We start from the raw sequence: 25,678 nt of genomic DNA on the forward strand, positions 1-25,678 counted from the left end.
GTACAGTTGGCATAGTTTTTCTGTAAATGGCAGCAACAAGGACATATGTGACGAAATTTTCGTTTATTCAGTTCTCAAAGATACAACTTAGTTCTTCAGGTATAAACCGATTCTTGAGAAACAGTTTGCAGCTAATATTTCAGTGCAGTGATACTAATAACAACAATTTGATTCTAATATTTTAAGTGCAGAAATAACTTCAAATTTACATGTTATTACTAATAAGTATGACTAGAAGAACTTTTCTACAGTCCACCCAATGGTAGCATTGGTTGAGAATACTTACAGTTTTCACTAACACTGGTTGGGAATATTTTTGCAATTTTCGAGGACACAGTAGCACTGGTTGAGAATATTTCCTATATGGACTAGGGTATATCTAAACTAAAAACTAATCACACTGGATGGTAGGTAGAAGGTAAAGCTTAAACATTAAACTCTTTAAAGGAACTATTTACACTGTACACATGCACAAGAGCACTCTTACACACACACACACACACACACACACACATACACACACACACACACACATACACACACACACATGAAAATCTAGTAGAACACTGTAAAAAAATCGGAAATATGTACTTACATGGAGGAGTTTCCGCTATATACTGCTCAAGGCTTGAGTAGGCACTGTGATACAATAACCCCTTACTGGTTCAGATAGTAGCGACAGGTGTTGTGCCTGTTGTCCAGCACTATCGGCTGAATGGCAGACGCCGTGGCAGCAGGATCTTGGGGAGTCTGGCAGTGGCGATGCATGATTTGTTTAGGTTCGCAGGTGGCACCTGCTCCGTGTGTTGGATAAGATGAAACTTGTTATCGTTATTTAACCATTGTTTTTCACAATATGACAATTTATGAGTGGTAAGCGTTTCTTTCAGGACATGCTGTTTTCTAGGTGTACAGCAGTTTATGTATTTGTTTCACTATTGTGTTTTAGCACTGTGTAAATAAATTAATCTTCATCGAGTTCTTTCTCGTGATATCTGGTTTTACTGTTTGACAATTTCATTGGTGTTGTTTGACGTGTGTTTTGATACCTGCACAAAAATGTTCTTATGTCTGTAGCAAGAAGTGTGTTATTAGAAAAGGTGTTTTCTTCGCCATAGTTTTTCTGACGTTTTTCTATCTGTACTTTGAAGTTTACTTTTATATGCAATGAGTTACAAAGCGTTTTTCGATGCGTACATAAGATTACAGTTTTTGTTTGAGTTCACTATTTCATTACTTGTGGACCACTGTCTTTTCATGAGAGCTTTTTTCTATCGTCCTTTAATTTTAAATAGTTGTATTTATTTGAACTTCAAACAGCTAGGCTGTAGGGAAATTGTCAGTTTGGTTTCCTACAAAAATGTAGGAAATTCTTCACACCGGATGATACACATATAAATAAATAGACACAGTTCTGAAGACAGCACCTATCTTCCCTCTGCAGCAGCTCAGTATAGACTGTCCGTTTCCCATCAGTTCATAAATGGTGGATTGAAGGGGAAGTGGAGGATGGAAAAGGAAGTGGTTGGTGGGGGGGGGGGGGAGAGGAGAGGGGTGGTGATGTAAGCAGTGGGATACTGCCACATCTACCACCACAGAGAGAAGGTGGGGTACCATCCAGGGAGAGCATCTATGTTGAATAATTTTGGCAACACTGCAAACTGTGCTGAAGCAAACATTGTTCCCCTACTATCGACGTATCGAAAACTGGCTCACCTTTGAAGTACAAGATACACAAAGTAACCGTAGACACATATTTTAGAACACTAGTTTTCGAAGATATATAAAGCTGTTTGGTGTTTTTATGTAGAAATAATCTGAGATTTATACAGGACAGCGAATACCAGGTCATCGAAAAGTCAGCATAAATTTGAAAACTTAATAAACCACGGTATAATGTAGATAGAGAGGTAAAAATTGACACACATGCTTGGAATGACATGGGGTTTTATTAGAACAAAAAAAACCTCATATTTCTAGATGCGTGAAAGATCTCTCTTGCACGCGTCGTTTGGTGGTGATCGTGTGCTCAGCCGCCACTTTAGTCCTGCTTGGCCTCCCAGGTCCCCAGGCCTCAGTCCGTCCCATAATTGGCCTCAGTCCGTGCGATTATTGGCTTTGGGGTTACCTGAAGTCGCAAGTGTATCGTGATCGACCGACATCTCTAGGGATGCTGAAAGAGAACATCCGACGCCAATGCCTCACCATAACTCCGGACGTGCTTTACAGCGCTGTTCACAACATTATTCCTCGACTACAGCTATTGTTGAGGAATGATGGTGGACATATTGAGCATTTCCTGTAAAGAACATCATCTTTGCTTTGTCTTACTTTTTTATGCTAGTTACTGTTATTCTGATCAGATGAAGCGCCATCTGTCTGACATTTTTGAACGTTTCTATTTTTTTGGTTCTAATAAAACCCCATGTCATTCCAAGCATGTGTGTCAATTTGTACCTCTTTATCTACATTATTCCGTGATTTATTCAGTTTTCAAATTTATACTGACTTTTTGATCACCCGGTAGATACAGAAACATTGTTATATTTCCAACCTGAAGAAACCAATTTTATATTTTGAATAGTTGTAGCGACATAAAAAAGTGAAACTATAGACAAACAAACAAACAAATGTTTCGCCTAAAATCCTTTATGGTTCTCTTACTTGGTAGCGATTTAAAAAATAAGAATAATAAACACACTCACAAATATTTGATCTAAAACTATATCATTGTCCCCAGCCAGGTGAGCTGCGGAAAAGTGGACTTGTTTAGGTACGTGCACGTCGTTGTGACAAAAGGACAACATAGTCCACCGCCGGGCAGAGGCGCTGCAGTTCGTTTCGGGCGCCCTTTTGTCCCAGCGTTGCGCAACAGCAGCAGCAGCTTATGGGACGGCGCAGAATTTCTCGGAAGTTTCTTGAAGCGTTACTAACAGAGGAGGCGTGACAGCTGAAGGGCATTACGCAGATCTCATTTGCTGCTTGTGTAGCAAAAAGTAAATGCGCCAAGTACTTTGTCGCGGTTCGGTGAGTGCGCATCCCATCCACTCCACCAGTCTGAGAGCAGACATTAACGCTCACTTCTCACGGTGAGTCCCAGCAACACTGCTGTCTCACGTGGTTTTTCGTGGGCAGCTACGCATGAGAGAATCGTACTTGTAGCCTTTTACAAAGCATATACTGAAAACATTAAGTGCTAAATAAAAATCGCAGAAAAATTTCCTCATACAAGATATCACTTGAGTCTTCGCTGCTTTGGTTGACTTCTTTAGCTGGGCATACATAAGCAGTGCTTACAGTCTAAACTTAGGAGAAAGGTTTTTGTATCTCATTGTACAAGCACCCATAGAAGAATGGATATCACATTATGCCTTAGCCATTGCCCATGAGACTTGCACTGTGTTACAGAGCGTGTAAGGAATACTATTTCGAGAGCGGTATGACGTATGCATCGCAGACTCCGTGGAGTGCATTCGTACCATTAGGAGGACTTGTCCTGCTGTTGCGTTAAACAGTACACCCATGCTACCATTCAGGCACTTTTCTGCCAAAGGGTACCAGCAGTTGTTCATCAGGTTTCGCGTGAAACGGCCATCCTGATTTAGGTTTTCCGTCATTTCCCTAAATCGTTTCAGGCAAATGCCTGGACGGTTCCTTTAAAAGGGCACGGCAGATTTCCTTCCCTAATATGAGCTTGGGCTCCATCTCTAATGGCCTCGTTGTCGACGGGGCGTTAAACACTAATCTCCGATCCAACAACTGCGCTCGACACTTGTCTTATATAGGCGTTGCGGACTGCAGCGACGTATTCTGCCTGTTCACATATCTCTATATTCGAATCCGCATGCCTATACCAGTTTCTTTGGCGCTTTCAGTGTATTATTTATTATGTCTTTAAGACTCATTGTATCATAACCTAAAACATTGAAAATGAAATGAAATGTCGTGTGGCTAGGGCCTCCCGTCGGGTAGACCGTTCGCCTGGTGCAGGTCGTTCGATTTGACGCCACTTCGGCAACCTGGGCGTCGATGGGGATCAAATGATGATGATTAAGACAACACAACACCCAGTCCCTGAGCGGAGAAAATCTCCGACCCAGACGGGAATCGAACCCGGCCCCTTTGGATTGACAGTCTGTCACGCTGACCACTCAGCAACCGGGTAATCTGAAGTTACTTTACAATACGGTAATAGTTGTTTAGTACAAATTCTTTCATTCCAACATAAATTTCAACACAGTACTCACAAGACATTTAATGTTATCTGGCAGGTTGTGACTACTCGTGTGTGTCCTCCAATGTGACTCCTTTCTCTATCAATGTGAAGCCTTCGGAACGTAGATTTTCCTTCGGGCCGTACTACTATAATCATGGTTTTCTTTCTTTTTAAGAAAAGGTAGCTGTTGCTAAACGCAAAGTATTGTGAAACTGTTAGCAAACTATAGACTGGTGTGGAAAAGTATCTGCAGGACGTTCTTCGGCTAACACCTTTTACGTTACTTGTTTCCCATCTTTGTAGTTTGAAGGTAATCATTCTATGTTTTGAGCTTCCACGAACCCAATTACGTAAGATATTAGTAAAGGGAAATATATAGAATGATTTGGGTGCTCATTTTTAAATGATCTGTCGCTGAAAGCATGTGTTCTGCAAATGTAGCTGAACTAAGACGCTACCTTGATTCTAGACTGTGCGTTCTCCAATTCAGGTTGTAATCTATAGGTAGTCACAAAAATGTAACACTCTTTACATATCGTGTGTCCCTGAGATTTGTCATCCCTGAGGAATTCTATTGGAAATGCAGCATTTTGTGTACTACGTCTCGTCAAAATTTACAAATTTTCCATTTTCCTTCAATCATCTGTTACTATTCCCAATATTTCAGTAGCTATCTCTCCAGTGAGAAGACTGCTTCTACTATTTATACCTACACAAATAATTATCTTGCTATGCTACGACCTCCCAGGTGTGGGAAAGTTACGTAATAACTATGCGCCATCGAAAATAGTATCCGTATTGTCTTACGAACGCAGTTGATTGGTTCAAATGGCTCTGAGCACTATGGGACTTAACATCTATGGTCATCAGTCCCCTAGAACTTAGAACTACTTAAACCTAACTAACCTAAGGACATCACACAACACCCAGTCATCACGAGGCAGAGAAAATCCCTGACCCGCCGGGAATCGAACCCGGGAACCCGTGCGTGGGAAGCGAGAACGCTACCGCCCGACCACGAGCTGCGGACACGAACGCAGTTGAAACTCCACTAGGATAGTCCCGTTATATCACTGCCATTCGATGAATTTAATATTATCTAGAAAAGTTCCTTATTGCTCTTGAGGTCAAACTATGGGCACCAAATCTACTGAATATCAGACTGATCGCTTATAATTCTGGGTATCAATAACGCTGTTGATAAAGTTACCGTAGCAACCAAATCTTCTACGACACAGCTCTCTGCAGTGTACCGCTTCTCTCAGTGGTCAGGCTATCTAATTTCTAGTATGCTTGTATTTAAACATCTTGTTCTGACATTATTACCGTTATTAATTAATAAGTATGTATTATCTCTTTTTAAGCCAGAACAGATATTGATATCCTCCGTTCGATTAAAAGCCCATCTATCGGTGAAAATTTCGGTTTATCGGAATATTTGATTTTCAAAAAATGTTTGTGATATTGCACTTTTCGTAATACCTGGTAACTGTACTTTACCTTTTCAGATTATTTAATTCTGATTTCAATATACGTGATAAATCTTCGTCAGAATTGCTCAAAATGTTATTCACTTTTGCAAAAAATAATCAGCACTATGATACGTTTCTTGACAACGAATTCACAACGGATTATTAACCACAGACAACACGGTATACCATGTAAACTAAAAGTGAAATTAATTTGAGCGTGGGATATACAACAATTCGATACAAACATTCCACATAGACTGAACTTTCATCACATGCTGGTATAGTATTTTCTTTTACTTTTACGTCGTTAGAAGAGTTATCACAGCTGCTGCACACCCCTCGACTGCGGGAAGATTACATCTGAAAACATAAACTGTTTATGCAGCGTGGAAAACTGCCGTCAGCTCCCACTTATTTGCTTGTCGCTCACGTTAAAAAAAAAAGAAACTCTTATAAACATTTTGTAGCCTTCCTTTTTTCAATTTAAATTTCTACTAATATGTATACATCAACGAACACTGAAATAAAATAATAATGTGACTCGACACGCGTCTTTGAGGCAGCTCTCAATCTCCAGGCAGTGTGAACCTAATGTAGACAAACAGAAAAAAAAGAAAAAAATGGGCGTAAAGTGGAACCGTTTGGTACAACAATGTCTAATTCCTTCATTAGCTGGGAGATCGACTTAGCATAACGTCATACAGGTGGGTGACTTCTGTGTTTATTGTTGCTTTAGTTTTTGTATGAAGGTATCATTGTCTACACCATGTGCTAATTATGATTGATAGGGAGTAGAAAATTGTAATACGATTACCTGACAGCTCATTTTGAAATTAAAATATCATTTTACTGATATGGATTCTCCATGCATTTTTATAAAGTACAGTGTACACAATTTCTTCAAAAACGTGTGAAAACACGGACATTTGAGAGATGGACTTGGGTTGACGATAGAATACATCTTAGATATTACCTCTATGAATAGCTTCGTCATCACGTAAGTAGCTTCACATATTGCAAAGTTAATCTCAACATCATTTGGTTATTACTGATATTATCGTCTTCTTAACACTTTTTTTTAGAGTTTATAGTGCTGAAACAAGTTTTGAAAATTGAATTTAGTGGAATTTTATTAAAACTAATTTACAGTACTTCTGATGGAAACAGTAAACTATCTACTAAGGAAATGTTTACATCTGTCTGTTCTGGTACTGAAAAAAATGATGCTATAAGAGTCGTTTTTATTCGTTTATCCTTTCTTTTCCTTGGTAGATTCAGATGGTTCTTGCCTTGTTGCTGGAGGACCTCCATTTTTCAAAATGCGTACGTTTCGGTGCTCTGATGACTTTCCTAAGAATTTTCCAATTTTTAATGTAATGGGGCAGTTCGTGCAATTTTCTAGCTACGTTAAAATGTCATTCTGTTGATGTAATTAATAATATCGACTTATACAACTTGTTAAACGCACATTTCTAGTCAGCAACAGATCTGAAACAGATCCCCGTGCAAGTGTCGTTTCGACTGTTACTGAGTGCTCAATGCGTCGCGCAACATACGTGTTGAATAGCCGTTCGCTTGCGAGAAAAAGGTATCCCGTCACTGTTGCATAGTCATGGAACTGAAACTGTAATTTAGTTCACTAGCTATCAGACAAACTTCAATAGTATCAAGCTTTACTGATGGCATTGTCGTGATTATTGCAATCTCGACTTTTGAGTGAACATATTGATGAAAACGTGAACTGGGAGAAGCATATTACTGAGCTTCTCGAACAATTAAGTTCAGCTACATTTACTTTTCGTATAATTACTAATCTTGGGAACAAACGTATCAACCTCCTAACAGTTTAGCATATGTTCACTCAATAATGTCGCTCACGATAATTTTCTGAAGCAACTCATTATTTAGAAAGAAAGTACTGACTGCACAAAAACTGGCACTAAGAATAATACGTTGTATCCACCCATGGACGTCACGCAGGTATCTCTTCCATGAGCTAGTCGTTGTAACTGAGCTGTCACAATACATATTTTCGCTAGTGAAATTCGTCATAAATAATCCATCACAATTTGAGAAGATGATGTACAATCCTAAAACACTAGAGGAAAAAGAGACCTTTATAACCCATCTTTAAAGCTTTCTGTGGCTCAGATTGGAGTTTAGTATGCAGCAATAAAAAGTTTGGATCCTTTTACCAGTGTCTAAGAGATACTGATGAAAATCTTAAATATAATTTAAAATCACTTCTTCTGGACAATTCCTTCTATTCTAGTGATGAATTTCTACTTAAAAACAGGCAGCCAGAAAAAAATCTTGTTTTAAGTGTAGTTGCAGGACTAGAAATAAGTGAGTTCATTAATATTAAGGGTAATCATGTTCACATATCCTTTAAAGTGATTCGTTCCACACAATTTCGATAAAGGAGTCGTCCAAATAATCAATGGAACGTGTAACAAACAAACAAACTAATATTAGTACAAATGCCAGGTTTTTTGGAGACGCAGTTCTGCTGTGGTACGGATAACAGGAGCATCAGAGTGTGGAAATGAAATTGGGCGTCGTCTGGAAACGTAGCTTCTCCAGAACGGCAGTAAGCAGGGCACTTCAGTTCTTGTGGACAGGGTGTCTAAATAGGACACAGAGTCGTCGTGAAATTCCGGCACTCTATGAAACAAATGCACTGTCATGTCAAGCCGTAGTGAAATGGTGCCAAAAATTTATCAAGACTACGCAGACGTGAATGATGCTGGTAGGAGGGTGCAGATCTTGTATCGTACGATTTTCATCTTTTCGGCAAGTTGAAACAACGGTTTTGGAAAACAAGTGCTGCAACGATGAGGATATTCACAAAACGGTTCTCGAATGCCTACATGACCAATTAACTGAACGGTTAGTAGAACTTTCTGACCGTTTTTCCACAGACTTGGTGATTGTCAGGAAAAACAGTATAATGTGTCTGTGTCACTTTCAAGTATATTGCAGCGTTCCGTAAAAGTTACTTGGCCTGTCATTATAAAGCGTACTTTTTTTTCTAGTTTCTTAGTGTGAGGAGGGAAGGTTGGCGCTATATGGAGATTCGTGTTATCCACGCGTAGAAAGCTTACCACTAGCTCCGCTTATGTAAAATTTAAATAACTGTAGGAACTAAAAATTTACACTATTACCCGCTATGAAAAAAATGGAGATGATCAAACATGCAATATCTTTTACGCAATTTACTTTGCATATCATTTGTTGAGCCCATAATAGTTACTAAGCTAGTACGTATTGCCTTTGCAATTTCCAGACAGACTGTAAACGTATTAGCAATACCGTATTTATCACAGTTAACTAACTGAATTGTAGGAAAGAAGTATTTTTGCTTGGTACACTTCTGTATCGTGTTCTGGCGCTGATATCCAGAAATTCCTCGCATTCGTCTTCTAGCAAGGAAGAAACAGACGACATTTTTCAAAGAAGGATATTGGAAACTGTATCACCTCTGCGCCCTAAGAGAGCCATAAATTTCGCGTTGCCTTTCTCGCGGCTAGAGACCCATAATCGCAAGATACAACGCAGAGAGAAATGAAATTTAACTGCACGTACAAGACTCAACTCCAGGAGTATCGGAAAAAAATTGGAAACTCTTTGTGCCTCGGCCAGAATTTCTGCTGATTGTTTCAAGCAAACTTTAACACATATAGTGTAAGGAAAATTTACTGCTTGGCAAATTAACTCGTTGAGAGTCTGTAAGTTTCCAAGGGAAGACACGTTTCCAAGTGAAGACACAATTTTCATCTGTCACAAATTCATGTTGACGCTATTTAAACGACAGTGCAAAATGAAAAGTGTAAATACTTGCAAAGGGAGGAATGGATAACAACACGAAACAGTGGACTATGGATGGTGTAGCAACTCCGTACTGAGCGAGAGAACCCTGAACTCACAGCGCCTACTTGAAATAATAGAATGTTTTTTGTCCGATTCAGAAACATCAGTTTAATGGATGAAGAAGCTTAAACGAAGGCAGTAGATGAGAGGGAAGTCAGATAGGATTGTAGTCTATCTCCAATGTTATTCAATTTGTGCATGGAGCAATCAGTAAAAAAATGCCGAGGAGAAAGTTAAAAAAAAGTTCAGGAAATGGGATAAAAAGCTTTTAAGGTTCATTGATGACAGTGACATTAATTAAGGGATTGCAAGGTCAGCTGAATACAGTGGATTATGTATTTAAAATATGATATAATGTGAACATAACTTAAAGTGAAACGTGAGTAATGGAATGTAATTTACCTGACTTGTGACACTGGAAAATTAAATTAGGGAATGAGATCCTAAAACGAATAGCTAAATTTTGTTATTTATGATTAATGGATGTAAAAAACATTTAAAACGTAGACTGACAACAGAAGGAAAAGATCTTCTGAAGAGTAGAGCGTGTTGCTGTCGGATACAATTTTACATTTTAGGAAGTATTTCTGGTAAATGTTTGTCCGGAGTTTAGCATTGCACATTTATAAGTGAAATATGGATGATACACAATGCAGACAAGAATAGAACAGAATTTTTTGAAATGTTGCGCTACAGACGAATGCTGAAGGTTAGAAGAGTCGGGTTGGGCGTTGGGACACATCATGATAGTTAGGTTAGTGATGGAGGGAGGTGTAGTAGGTAATAACCGTATAGGGAGAGCAATGCTTTAATACAGTTAAAGCGGTCAAATGATCGTCGAGTGCAGTATTTTTGTAGAGGTGAAGAGAGATACACAAGTCAGTACACTGTCCTGTCGTTCTTCCACTGCATTCAGAGAACCCATAGTCAGAGTGTATATCACCCAGCTCTTCATCAGTAAATCCATATGTAGTACTGCTGTGTATGGCAACACACAACCAGCACTGCCGGAAAGCAAAACCATAAACAGAACAGAGCAGCATTTAATGCAAACGTGACGGAAACGAGTTAAAGATAGCAGCACAGTTATAATGTAAGGTTTCGTGAGGAAAAGGAAGCAACATGACGCATAGCGTGTATCGTCTGCATTTGCACTGTAGCGCTCTGTTATGGATGCAATACAGATACAACACTAACCGGGGCAAGAAACCAAACGAAATGCAATAACTGTGAGAAAAGCCGCCGAATACTGCTGGTTCCTTGTACCAAAATAATCAGAGGGTGTCCTTGAGCCACTTCTGAATGTTTTTCGGTTGAGTTCAGGTTCTCCCAATAAATTCACGCTTAAATCGTAACAAGAACGAGCAACCGTATGTGATCCCACATTGACCACAACATAGTTTAGAAGCTTCTAACTAAAAAGTTAGAAGGACATTTAGAAAATCTTGCAATTGGAATATGAAGTCATGCAGGAATAATGCGAAAATCTAGCAAATCAACAGGAGTACAGCACAATTGTTGTACTGATCACTAAATAAGGAGACACCAGCTGATAAACCAATGACTCTATTTGATGCCTTTTGGGTAGAACCCTTCATCAGACTGCCTGCAAACCAAAAATAAATAGCTAATAACAAAAAATATAACTGTACGAATCACATATAACAGTATGAACTACAAATATCGTCAAATTTAAATAGCTGAAACACACACCAGGAAAATCTTGCTGATCAGATGTACGAAGGTAGCAGATACAAACAAAGCTGTCATGGCAGACTAACTGACTAGCTACACAGCAATTACCACGAAGACAATTGAAGCCACAAGAAGGCGGTGATGTAGGAAAAGTAGCGCCACGTAGGGATAGATGTGAATTTTTCTTAAATATAAAAGGATACAATTGAATGGAAGTAATAAGAGTAAGATAGGGCAAGGGCTCAAACTCTCGCGAAGTTAGGCGAGGGAGATCGTGCAAGTAAAACTTCTTAAAAAAAAAGTACGTAATGTAATAACAAGAAACGATAGGAATAGAAAGGAATATAGAGGACGCATACGTAATAACATCTCTGCAATTTTTATCGCCATCTAATCTTGCACAGGTTTGAGTCCTTGCCTTATTTCATGATTGTTTTTATTAATCGTATTTTATTTAGCTTTTTAACTGTTTTCCTTGTCTTGTTTTATATATGTACTTTTGTATGAACGTTTGAATTTACGTAACTCAGATGGAATTTTAACTGATTTGAAATTTTTGTTCCCTTCATTTGTCAGTTTACAAGTACGTCTTTTCTTGTCGATAATATTTTCTATATGACCGTAATTTCTGTTCTTCGTTCATTTTACTATTAACTGTTCGTAAAATTTTGTCAATGTTTCATGTTGTGTATTACATTTCTTACCCAAAAAGAAAAAAATCTGCTTTTGTTGCTGCATGGCGCTACTATTATACTGACCACCGACCTCTGGTGGCTTAAATTGTCTTCTAGGTTATTGAGTTGTAGCTAGTCAGTTAGTCTGCCATGACAATTTTATTTATTACGAGCTGTCTTCATACATCTAATCACCAATATGTTCATGGTATGTATTCAAATGTTTAATTTTGACGATACTTGCAGTTACATACTCTTGCATATTCTTTGTATATATGTCTTTCCTGTTATTTGTTATGTACCTCCGGTTTGGAAACAATCTGATGACGGGTTCTACCCGGAACGCTTCAGATAAAGTAATCAGTTTATCAGGTGGTGGCTTCTTATTTACTGATCAACACAGCAACAGTGCAATACTCCTAACTATCAGAAATTTATCTTGAGATTGGAGTTGCTGGCAAGGGAGCGGTCGTAGGCTCTCTCCCACATCTCATCGTCCTGCAGCCCATGTCAGATAGCGCACTGAATGATGTAAATGAAGGGATGAAAAATACGTATTGGTTTAGTAATAAGGCATATTCTGAATCGTCGTCAGTGATTTTTCATTACAAGTAAACTGGACGGAGATTAATGGGGAACATCGCCAGTACGACAAATGCTGTAAGTAACGAACTTACATGGGGCGATCACGTAAGATCATTACAATGGAGAGCAAATGGAAGACTTAAATATGTTGGAAACGTTCGGAAAATGCATCCATATGTAAAGGTACAATGACAGTGTTTTTTGTAGTAGTCATGCCTAACAGGCACTAACGAATCAAGGAACTCAGTGCCAGGGTCATAACTGATCGGTATTTCCCTACAAAAATTCAACAGAAATGCTCGACTAAATTAACTGGTAATCCTACGAAAAAAGGCAAATTAGTTATCTAGGGTTCCTCTTGAGCAGATTCTGAGAACCTGTATACTACCAGAATCATTTACCTCGTATAGAGATTATGAGATTTATATAAGAGATATCAGGGCATATACTGACGAACATAGACAGCAATTTCTCCCTCAGTTAATACGCTAACCGAGCAAAAAAGTAATCAATGTATTCTTCTCTATGCTTTGTACAGTGGCTCGCGGAGTGTACATGTAGATGACGTATAAGAAAGAAAAATAAGATATAACTTACCGTCGACGACGAAATTATTGGTATAGGATATGGAAGGAAATGAGAATATCTAAATGACCATTCGTGGATTTTAACCCAATTCCTTCAGAATGAGAATATAGTGCCTTGCGCCCCTCACTCGGTTGTGATAACGACCTGAGTACATCAGATAGTGATATTTACGATCATTTCCTAACGCAGTAGTGTGGAAAGTAAAAGCTTAAAATAAGCATGATATTTGAACGTTTACTGAGGAAACACAGAACAGCGCAGAAAACACCCGGATAGTTATTCAGTCCATTACGTTGTCGCTCCTTCAGACGGATCCCCAGGTGCGCAATCTTCATGTTTTCCCACAGGAGCAGCGAGATGATTGCCAAGTTGCTTGAACTACGCAGCTTACAGACCTGTTCCTCATGGAGAATATACGGGATATTTTGGGAAGGTTACGTGGGCTGGTTTGCAATACTCTTGGCAAGTATAACAAGGGAACAACCTGGAGCACGACTGCTCGACAGCACTGCCTGCAAATTTTCGCCTCTTTAAAATGCTGACACTGTACCGAGATGAGGCTGTGAACTGTTTTCGTCGAAGTATTATTTTTGACTTAATTTGATTCTATGATTCACCAGGTAATATTGCTTCGCGTCACACATATCATTTTCCACTAGCGTACGAACCGATTGTATAATTGGTGACTTCCTAATCATTGGCTTCTTTACATTAAAGGAAGTTCTCCTGAAATATACTGACGGAGAGAGTGTTGACCGAACACTATCAAAAGTAATATTTCAGTATTTCCGTGGCTGAGGCAATTATGTCATTAACATATCCACAATCTCTGATAAGTGTCAGACTGCTGCTTTGTAGTCTGAAATTTATTACATGCCAATGTAATCTGAAGTTAACGAGGATGCAAGCTTTCTTAAGTGTAGGAAGTAAGTTATTCGATATATGAAATGAAATGATCCTATGGCATTGTTGGCCGGGAGGCTCCATGCGGGGAAGTTCGGCCGCCGTATTGCAAGTCCTTTTTAGTTGACGCCACTTCGGCGACTTGCGAGTCAATGATGATGAAATGATGGTGAAAGACGAACAACACCTAGTCATCACGAGGCAGGGAAAATCCCCGACCCCGCCGGGAATCGAACACGGGACCCCGTGCGCGGGAAGGGAGAACGCTACCGCAAGATATAATTTTGACGCTACGGAATATATCCATGCGATACTAACGCAGTGCGATAATTTTTATGAATTACTGTAGGACATTAACGTGGAAAACTCCAAACAGGGCATCAAAATGTCAGAGGAATTGAATTTTAAAGGGAGGTATGTTCATTTTAGAGCTGAAGTTTTTCATTCGTTACCCAACGAGATGAGATTAGGGCGAGGGAGCTCCCAATCGGAAACATTATAGAGGGGATTACCGTTCCTGGAGTTTGCAGGTAAGCGAAGCGTTCCAACAATCTTAGTTCGCATTTGAATAAAACTGCAGAGACAGGGAACCATTGTGAGTTCGGATATTATTAACCATTGCCTAACGAAGAATAGGGAATACCTGAGAGCAGTTTTCCCGTTCCCGATCTTTTTGCAGAAAATCTCTCTAAAAACTTGTTAGGAAACTTCGGAGTACAACTGTTTTCAGACTGTTCACTGGATATTTTTTCCCAGTCAGTTACCTGTAAGTCGTGTGTGTGTGTGTGTGTGTGTGTGTGCGCGCGCGCGCGCGCGTCTGTGTGTGTGAATGTGTGTGTGTGAATATGTGTGTGTGTGTGTGTGTGTGTGTGTGTGTGTGTTGGTGTCTAGTTGTTCGTTACTGTCAAAGGTGGGCGTCGATGGTTTGTTCGATATGTACTGCACAATATTTTCATTCCACATTCTGTTGGGTTGGATGTTTTAAATCTCCGCCTGTTATAGAGCTAAGAACCTTTGAACCAGATCTTCAGAAAACTGAGATTAGAATAAAGGTTTAATAATAGAGAATAATTATGTCGGAGAGAATGCGCGTAGCTGGCATCTTTCTTACGGCTAGGGAGAGACGTACATTCTCAGCAATAAGTTCCACAAATTAAGGCCAATTTTTTATATCAGTAAATTCTCTTGGCCAGTAATGCCCTTATTGCCTCTGGTACTCTCTTTCCTATGTCCTCCATGCTTCGTTCGTCATAATAATTTCACAAAGAACGTAGCAGAAATCCTTAACTTCGTCTGCCTCGTGATGCCCAATTTTGATGCTCAGTTTCTATCTATTATCATTTCTGCTACATATCTTTATCATTTTCTTCCTCCTGTTTATTCTTAGACCATATTCTGTACTCATCAGATTGGTCATTACGTCCAACAAAATCTGTATTCTTCTTCACATGCAATGTCGTCTGCGAACCTTGTCATTCGTGTCCTTTCACACTGAATTTTAATCTCACTCTTGAACTTTGGTTTTATTTATGTCATTGCTTCTTCGATGTGTAGATTTAAACGTAGAGATGTCGTTCTTTGCCTCGCAGTCTTAGTGTTCGCTCTTGGTTCTTGTATACCAGGGTGTTCAAAAAATTCCAGTACATTCGTAATTTCGCAGCAGTGGTGTGTAGGAGCGAAATGCAGTTTGCATCCCTGCTCTCCCCTGTGTTTAATGTCTAACTGCTGGTAGCTTCATTGTTTTATTTTTGTTATTTATTTCTCGTTCAGTGCTGTATTGAGTAGAACGTTGTGTCACAAGATTTGCGATTTTCGAGGTGGCAGATTTAGAGGAGCAACACGTCTGCATTAGATTTTGCATGAAACTCTAGAAACCTTTACAGAGACACACCAAATAATGCTGGAAGCCTACGGTGATGAGTGCTTCAGCCGTACTCGGTATTACAAATGGTTGACACTGTTCAAAAATGGCCGGACACAAGTTAAACATGACCCTCGTTCAGGACGCCACGCTACATCTACCGATGACGCTCATGTCACAAACGTCAACGAAATTGTGCTTGCCAATCGAAGACTGACTGTCCAAGACACTTTTGGAAAATGTAACATTTCACTTGGATCATGACATGGAACCCTGACACAGCATCTTGGAATACATCATGTTGTCGCCGAGTTCCTCCCAAGGCTCATGAGTCAAGGACATGTTAATTGGTGATGAGACGTGTATCCACGGTTATGATGTTCAAACCAAGGTTCATTTTTCACAAAGGATCGGGAAAGTTTCTCCAAAACCTAAAACGCTCGTCAGATCAGCTCAAACGTAAAAGTCATCCTGACAGTTTTCTTTGACTTTCAAGGATTAGTTCTTCATGAATTCGTGCCACAGTAACAAATTGTTAATCGAAGGTGCTATCGGGACGTGTTGTGACGATTGGGAGAAAATGAGAGAAGGAAACAGCCTGAAATGCGACGAGGCAATTCTTGGCTCTTGCATCACGATAACGCATCCGGACATTCATCCCTGTTGGTGCGCTACTATTGCACAAAAAAATAAATCACTCCGCTGTCCCATCTTTCGTACTCTGCAGGTCTGGCTCCTGCGGACTGTTTTTTATGTACGAAGCTGAAAATCCCGTTGAAAGGACGAAGATTTGCAATGACAGACGATATAAAAGAAAATTCGCGCGATCTAGCAAGAGACGTACCAAGGCTGCTTCCCGAAATAGAAACGCTATTGGAAGCGGTGTATCAATTGTGGAGGAGAGTATTTCTGAAGGAGACCATGCACAATAACTAAAAGGTAAGCGTAGAAGAAATTTGTGGCAAAATTCTGGAATTTTCTGATCAGACTTCTTATGCTATATATTGCCAAATATTCCTATAGCTTACTCTTATTATTCTCATAATTTGAACATCATGCAGAATTTTACATCGTTGAACGCTATGAGCGTGCTTAGATTTTTCTTCACACTTGTTTCCATTATCAAACAACGTGAGAAAGCTGCGCGGTGTAGCCGCGTAGTCTGGGGCGTCTTGTCACGGTCCGCGTGGCTCTCCCCGTCGGAGGTTCGAGTGCTCCTTCGGGCATAGGTGTGTGTGTTATCCACTGTGTAATTTAGTTTACGTTAGATTAAGTAGTGTGCAAGCTTAGGAACCGATGACCTAAGCAGTTTGGTCCCATAACATCTTACCACAAGTTTTTTACAACGTGAGATATTCCTCCTCAGTGCCATTACCTTTCCCAAGGCCACACTGATCGTCATCTAACTAATCCTTTATTTTATTTTCCGTTTTTCTGCGTATTTTTCTTGTTTGCAGTTTGGATGCAAGAGCTGTTAAGCTGATAGTGCGACAGTTTTCGCGCTTATCTGTCATTATCTTCTGAAAGGTGTGATGATATTTTTCTTAAAATCCGATGGTACATCGCCTGTCTCACAGGTACTACACGCCAACTCGAATAGTCCTTTTGTTGCCACTCGCTCCAGTGATATTAGAAATTCCGATGGAATGTTATCTATACCATTGATCTTCCAGAGCTCTTTTCAATTCTAACACTGGATCCCCTACATCATCCTTATAGTCTCCAGTTTCTTATTCTAACACGTCGTGAGACAGGTCCTCCCCCTCACAGAGGCCTTCAGTTATGTCCTCTTTCCATCTATATGCTCTTTCTTGTGCGTTTAAAAGTTGGATTCACATGTCACTCCTAATGCTACCACAATTGCTTTTAAGTTCACTTAAAATTGTTTTGACATTGCTGAATCAGTTCTCCCGTCCATCATTTTTTTCTCGATTTGACTTTTGTATGTGCTCAATAAGTTGTCCGATGATGATACGCTTCTAGATTTCATCACATCGTACTTACAGCCAAAACGCCTTGGCTGCCGTTCTCTTGCCGGCCGTTCAGAAAGTAACCTCCGGTTGATTTAAAAAATACACCAAGTTAAATAAAAATATTTTAATATATACATCTTACAACTACATCTTTGCACTATTTTTCTACATAGTCTCCATAGCGATTGAGGCACTTATCGTATCTCTTCACAAGCTTTGAAATTCCTTCTGCATAAAAATCACCCGCTTGTGCCTGGAGCCAGCCTGTGACCGCATCTTTGAGCTCTTCGTCGTCATCAAACCGCTGTGACCCGAGCCATTTCTTCAAATGCATGAAGAGGTGATAATCACTTGGCGCCAGGTCTGTGCTGTAAGGTGGATGGTTGATAACGACCCACTTGAAGGACTCAAGAAGGCCCGTTGTTCTGCGAGCAGAGTGAGGAAGGGCGTTATCGTGCAAAAAAACGATACCGGAAGTCAGCATACCACGGCGTTTATTCTGTAACTTTTTTATTGTTTCACAGTACTCGTCTTGATTAATGGTCGTACCACGTTCCATGAATTCAACCAACAACACCCCTTTGGCATCCCAAAACACCGTTGCCATCAGTTTTCTGGCAGAAAAATCTTGCGAGGCTTTTCTTGGTTTGATAGGCGAATTTGAATGTGCCCACATCTTTGATTGTTCTTTTGTCTCAGGGTTCACGTACTTAATGCAGGTTTCGTCACCGGTCACGATTCTGTTTAACAATGGTTCTCCTTCGTCCTCATAACGTGACAGAAAGTCTAATGCAGAGGCCATTCTTTGAGTTTTGTGGTGGTCGGTAAGAATTTTGGGCACCCATCGTGCACAGAACTTACGGTAACCCAATCTTGCTGTCACTATCTCGTACAAGAGAGTCTTAGAAATCTGTGGAAAACCAGTAGACAACTCCGACATTGAGAAACGTCGATTTTCACGAACTTTTGCATCAACTGTCTGAACGAGTTTGTCAGTCACCAATGATGGTCTACCACTCCTCTCTTCATCATGAACGTTTTCTCGTCCGCTTTTAAATAAACGTACCCATTCACGGACAACTCCTTCACTCATAACTCTTGGTCCGTACACGGCACAAAGCTCACGATGAACAGCTGCTGCAGAATATCCTTTGGCTGTAAAAAACCTTATGACAGCACGCACTTCACATTTGGCGGGGTTTTTTATTGCAGCACACATTTCAAACAGCCACAAAAACTAAACTAGTGCAGGTATGACGTTCACTCGGCCACGGCTTGATGCCGGCTGACCTGTTTTTCTATTGCAGCACACATTTCAAACTGCCACAAAAACTAAACTAGCGCAGGTATGACGTTCACTCGACCACGGCTTGATGCCGACTGACCTGTTGAGTGCGTGAACGCACAGATGGCGTCGCTACTCCCCCCACAACCCGCACTGTGACCGATCGGAGGTTACTTTCTGAACCGCCCTCGTATTTATTGCTTTTCAACGGGACCTATAAAGCTGCCTTCCTCTCTTTCGCTTATCATTTTTATACTTCCTTCTATCGTCGGTCAGTTGAAGTGTTTCACGTGTTTATTCACAGTTGCCTTCATTTTTCGTATGTTTGTCCAACATATGTGACTACCCTTGTTAGAGATGTCCACTCCTCTTCACATGAGCTGCCTTTTCTGGTGTTCCTCGTCGCAGTATCATTAAGATGAATTGAAAACGCGCTTTGACGTTCCTCAATTCTCCTGTATCCCTATTCCTTCCTTATAGATTCTTTCGGACTTTTTACTTAATCTTCAGCCTACTCTTCAGTATTGCTAAATTGTGTTCCGAGTCTATATAAGCACCAGTGTATGCCTCACAATCTAGAATCTCATTTTAGAATCTCTGTCTGACCATGATGTAACACTTAAGGACCTTCCCGTGTTTCCCTGCCTTTTCCAAGTAAACCTCCTCCTCTTCTGACCTTCCCGTGTTTCCCTGCCTTTTTCAAGTAAACCTCCTCCTCTTCTGATTATTGAACAGAATATTTGCAATTGCTGTCCGAAATTTATTGCAGAAATCAATTAGTCTTTCTCCCCTCGCATTCCTACTGCTAAGCCCAAATTCTTACCGTAACCCTCTCTTCTACTCTTTCGCCTACAATGGCATTCCGGTCTTCCATGACTATTAGCTTTTCATCTTCCTTTGCGTACTGAATGACGCGTTCAGTACCCCCATATACTTTCTCTCTCTCTTTTTATCTGCTTCTTGCGACGTTGTTATGTATACCTAAACTATCTTTGTCGGCGTTAGTTTGCTGTAAAATCTGATCAGAGCAACGCTATCACTGAGCTGTTCACATTAGCTCACTCTCTGCCCTCCCTTCCTATTCATAACGAATCCTACACCCATTATATCATTTTCTGCTACTGTTGATATTACCATATACTCTCCTGACCAGACACCCTTACCGTCACTGGCCCCAACAACGTAACAACGTCAAGAGTGAGCCTTAGCATTTCCATTTCCATACTTTCTATCTTCCGTACCAAGTTCAAACTTGAGTAGTGAATGAGAAGTAGCGGCTCGAAGGCCAAGTAAACTGCCAACTGCCCCGAGAGCGGCGTGGTGACCCCATGTCTCCCTATGCCGCATCAGAATGATGCCATTGGCAGAGGACAATGCGGCGATCGTTCGGTCCCGGTTGGCGCATCAGCATTAAAGTGGAGCTTTACTTTGCTCACCTTACTTTGATTACTGCAACACTATAGGTTATGTCCAGTTAAGTAGATAAAAGTGACCTATCAGTGAGATATCGGTACTGTGTGCATCTGGTCTCTAAGCAGTAACACTGAGATGCATGAAAAGGACAGACAAATGATTGTGGTAAATCATGACCGTACGATTTAAAGTAGTTAGATAATTTAAACGATCTGCCAAGAATCATTACGGAACTACCAACAACATACGTACAGTTAAATAACTTTATTTAGATTATTTACCACTGGTAATTCCTAAGATAAATAAATAAAGCATCTTTGGTTGGACAAAATTATTCGGTGGCGAAAGACGGAGTCTCTCTTATCTACATGGTAAACATTACTGAAATTTCCACTGGAGATAATGACTGCAGAAATTAATATTATCTCTAAGGTACGGTTTCCTGAGCCACCATATATAGGAATTTTACAAACTATTTGTGTTCGTATCGTTCTTGTGAATGACTTAGTTGATTTGCAATATAGATAAAAATTCAACGTCTATTGTGTGTATTGAGTGTTAGTGGGTCTACCAGAATAGGATCAAACATTTGTTAGTCATACTTTGCCATGTAACTGGCCACGCGTATAGCAGAGAAAATTTTTTCTGTATTCTTATTTTATTGTTCATTTCCTCCTCCACAAACGCAGGCTTGTGCAGAGCGCTCGATTCGGACGTACTACCTGGTTCGGTTCCCGATGGCGAAATAAATTTTCACTTCTAGTATTTGACGGGAAGGGGAGGGGAGGTGGTGGTATACAGTTCTCGATAACGAGACTTTCTTCGATATCCTGGATTAGACTCCTAACCCGTATGCACTCTATCATGGAACGAGCCTTTGTGACACTGTTGACGATGATCCAGACGTCGGATAGGGACGTTATGATCGGTAGTCTCCTTCATGCTATTGGTGAGTAGGCTATGTACTTGCGTTGGGTTTTACCCTCTCCCTTCACTTCACCCATAACAACACGAACAGTGCACTAACCACAATCACACACGATTTAAATACACATTTGATATTACATAACGTCCACTAGGTCCTCGCTCCGGCCGACAGTGACTAGTTTCCGTTCATTTCTTGAGTAACGGACCAACTGAGGCTGGTCCCAAATATAGGACAGTTATTTTATGTTCGCCGATTATGGTATTCGATTGTCTTCAGCCAAATAATGATGTCCAAAGCGCGAGACTGAGGGCTTCCCCGATTGGATACGTATGCAGGGTGGGCAGTAAGTCATTTTTCGCTAGCAGTCCGTAGACATCGTTTTGCCTAGCACAGTGGTAGTCATTTATGAATTCGACTAATGCGTGGCACCCATAATTCACTTATCACTAGCAGTTTCAGATTATGTTATCTGAAAAACAATGAATAGGAAGTAAATTACATAACAACATGTATTTGTTATGCAAACATGGTGGAAACATAATGGTAGGTACAGCGATGTTTATGAAACATCCTACCTCCATCACAAAAAGGTAATCGCAATTTAAGATCTGAATAAACTGCGACAGTGGCGGAGGTTTGTCTTTCAGTAAGGCTATTACCATAGACGAAAATCTTCACGTTGTCGCGAAATGTCTTGTGCAATCGTCGTTAAATCTCAAAGATAGGCGCTGAAGGAGTAACAAGAATAAGTCTACGAACTACTCAGAAATAGATGGTCTGATGATGATCTGGACAGGTGGATGGAATTCTGCGAGTTGTACAGAACCCGACAGGAACGTGATCGCAAGTTTTACAAAATTCTTCTTGAGAGTGAGAAAGTGACTTTCAAGGTGAATGGCAGAATGGTAAGACAAGTTATGTCTACTGTGGTCCTACTAGTCCATAGGTGGCGATAAAGAGAGATTCTCCTGGAGTGAGTGTATTCTTTTTCAGCGGTGGGTAATAGGGTCTTATTTGGCTTCCGTCCATCGATCGGTAAAAACGCAGCCCTTACTGGACTCTTTGTTGTCCCTCTGTTACGACCCCTTTTTTTCTGAAGTAGATAGGCATATCTAGTTAAAATTTATGTCACTTACTAAGGTCTATCGTCCCTTAGCGGTGTAAATTTAAGCTTCTAAGTGAATTCAAGCGAAAGATTCGCCTATTTATGTCGCACATTTTGATACTGTCGATCTCACTCATCGGAACTTATAGAATATTTCACATCGACCTAGAAACATGAAATTTGGCGAAAGGTAAGATTTCACAGTACAAATAATGCACAAAATCTAAGAATTGTTAAGTTGCAAAAATAACACCTAAAAAAATCTTATTTTTTTTCTTATTTTTAATCCGTCTGTTTCACTGTTTGTCCATCTCAGGAACGGGTAGACGTATCAAGATGATATTTATGTCACACACTAAGGCCTATATATACAAACTATAAGCTTGTAAGTCAATATTATCGAAAGATAGGACCATTTATGTCACACATTTTGTCACTGGCTAACTAACTCATCAAACCTGTAGTGTACCTCCCGTTGTCCTAGAGTCATGAAATTTGGGAAGAAGCAAGATTTAACAGTACGCAAGCAAAAGAAAGATATACGTAAATTGATCATTTGTAACGATTTGAGACTATCCGTCTGTCCGTCTGCTAAGACTTCATTTTCTCAGAACGAGTGAACATACCAAATGTAGCTTTATGTCGAATCGTAAGATCTACGGTCCCTCAGACACGTAAAAAACTTAAGCTTCTACATCAATGCAATCAAAAAATACAAATATGTATGTCACGTAGTTTGATATCTTGCCACTATCGATACCGAAAACAGGTAGCAATTGCGAAAACTATCGATTCTTGGGAAAGATACTCTATCTACATACAAAATTAAATTCGTACTGAATAATAAGTGCGCAAGTCCATGTCGCACTTATCCGGCTTTATTAAGGTTGAAGTCGGTTCTGTAAATTACTTAGTTATACTTCAAGAAGATTTGTCAGAACTAGAAAATAGTCCAATTTTTGAATATCTGCAGCCGGTTGAGGAAGAGCTGGTATGGCAACAAGAATGCACACCCCCACATTATGGAGTAATCGTTGGCGAATAAAAACATGATAACTTGGATAAATGGACTGGCGGACAGGGTATTACTGAACGGCACCGCGATCCTCACATAACACAAACAACCGTTTTTCAGTCTGGCACAAAAAACGTTGGGATAAGTGTGAATTTGACTCGCGCACCGAGGATTCCGTACAGACTTAATAATGTAGCTAGATGATTTATTCATCTCGGGAATCGATAATTTTGACGATTTTACCTGTTATCGCTATCGACACTAGCAATTTATCAAAAAAATTTGCCATAAATGGCTACGTCCTTTAAGTGCATCGACGTAGAAGCTTACATTTTTTACACCTCAAGCTGCCAGTAGATCTTTCTGTTCGACATGAGTTTCAACATGATACGTCTACCCTTTCCTGACAAAAACGGGTCTTAGAAGACGGACTGACAGTCAGTCCCATTACATAACGAACAAAAATGTTTTTCTTCGCGCGATACTATTATAAAACTGTTTATCTTTCTTTACTTGTACTGTGGAACCTTGCTAACTGCCGAATATCGTGCTGCTACGTCAACGGGATGTATTCTACAGATTTTTATGAATGAGTTTGCGAATATCAAATGTGACATAAATGGCTGTATCTTTTGATTGAATCGACAAATGAACTTCTATTTTTTACATCCCCAAAAAACCGTTATCCTTGGTATGTGATATAAATTTGAACTTGATACGCCCAACCGTTCCTGAGAAAAAGGGTTCTTAACCGTCGGACAGACGGATAGACAGACAGACAGACAGACGAACGGATAACAAAGAGATTCTGTAAACGTTCTGCTTTTACCGATTGATGCAAGGACCCTAAAAACTAGTTTTATTCCGTCAAGAGTCGTGACATTGAGTATGTGAAGGAAAGAATCCAATCAAAATTTCAGAACCTATAGTTCCTGAAGATTTGTGTTAAAATTTTGAAATCAGTGTTGAGAAGACGAATGTTTCTTAGAACAGCGTGGAAACCACTTTTAGCATCTTTTACATGTATTTATGTGTTAATAATAAATTTTTATCTTCATTTGATTAGTATTATTATACATTTTAGAATTGTGGCGCACCCTATATGTCCCGGAACCAGCCTTACTCCTAATAGAAACCTCCCGCAAACTATGGTCAGAATGGGACTCTTGGACATATTTTTATATGTAGAATATTACATCCCAGATACAAATATGAAGGAATGTGTGAATGTTAATGTTTGAATAAGTGTATAAGTGAGTCAATGAGAAGGTGAGCTTAAACAGTAACTAAAACAAGCTGCTAGAGGTACAGCGACATTACTGGAAGCACCATTTCCTCTAAACGCGTGAAGCAGCTTATAATGAGATAATACTATATTGACGTGGCAGGTGAGTCTTAATTTGGTTAACTAATATCTTAATTTTATCAATTATTGAAAGTAGATAGCAAAGATGTGTCATTAACTACGGATGTAAATGATATTTTTCTCTGCAGACATGAAGCAAAGCCGAAAATTTCAGATTTGTACATTAATTTACAGCAATACGACAGTGACGTATTACTTTCCAGAATGCTGCAACGTGTGACGAAAAGTTTGATGCGTAATATCCAGATGTCATTTTTTATTACGCAGTGCTATGTTTCATGAGCGTAGGTGAGTTCCAGTATATTAGCTTGTATTATGACTGTCCGGATAAACTCTCCTTTAGAGCCTGATTTATTGTGTGTATCGAGTTGTCAGTGCCAGGTTTTATGTTGGATCTCGACAAGGATTTTACCGATCGACAACTGACAAATTGATTGACACCTCTGATTTATGATTATTAATGTTTGAACAGAAGATGAATTTCATCAGTCTCAAAAGTAAAAATTCTCCATTATTGAAATCTGTAGAAAATACCGTCTGCCATATACTTATAGAGTAGAACGCCATTACTATGTTAAATTTTTTTACGTTTTTCGGTTGCAAGCATGTATACAAATGTTTTTTCGATGAAACAGATTAGCTCAGTGTTTTTATAAACCTCTAACTTTAACTAATCGTAAATGCCTGGTTACATTACAAGTGCCTATCGAATAGCCGTTTTATTAAAGT

The sequence above is a fragment of the Schistocerca cancellata genome, chromosome 2 (assembly GCF_023864275.1).
Source record: "Schistocerca cancellata isolate TAMUIC-IGC-003103 chromosome 2, iqSchCanc2.1, whole genome shotgun sequence".
Lineage (NCBI taxonomy): Eukaryota > Metazoa > Arthropoda > Insecta > Orthoptera > Acrididae > Schistocerca > Schistocerca cancellata.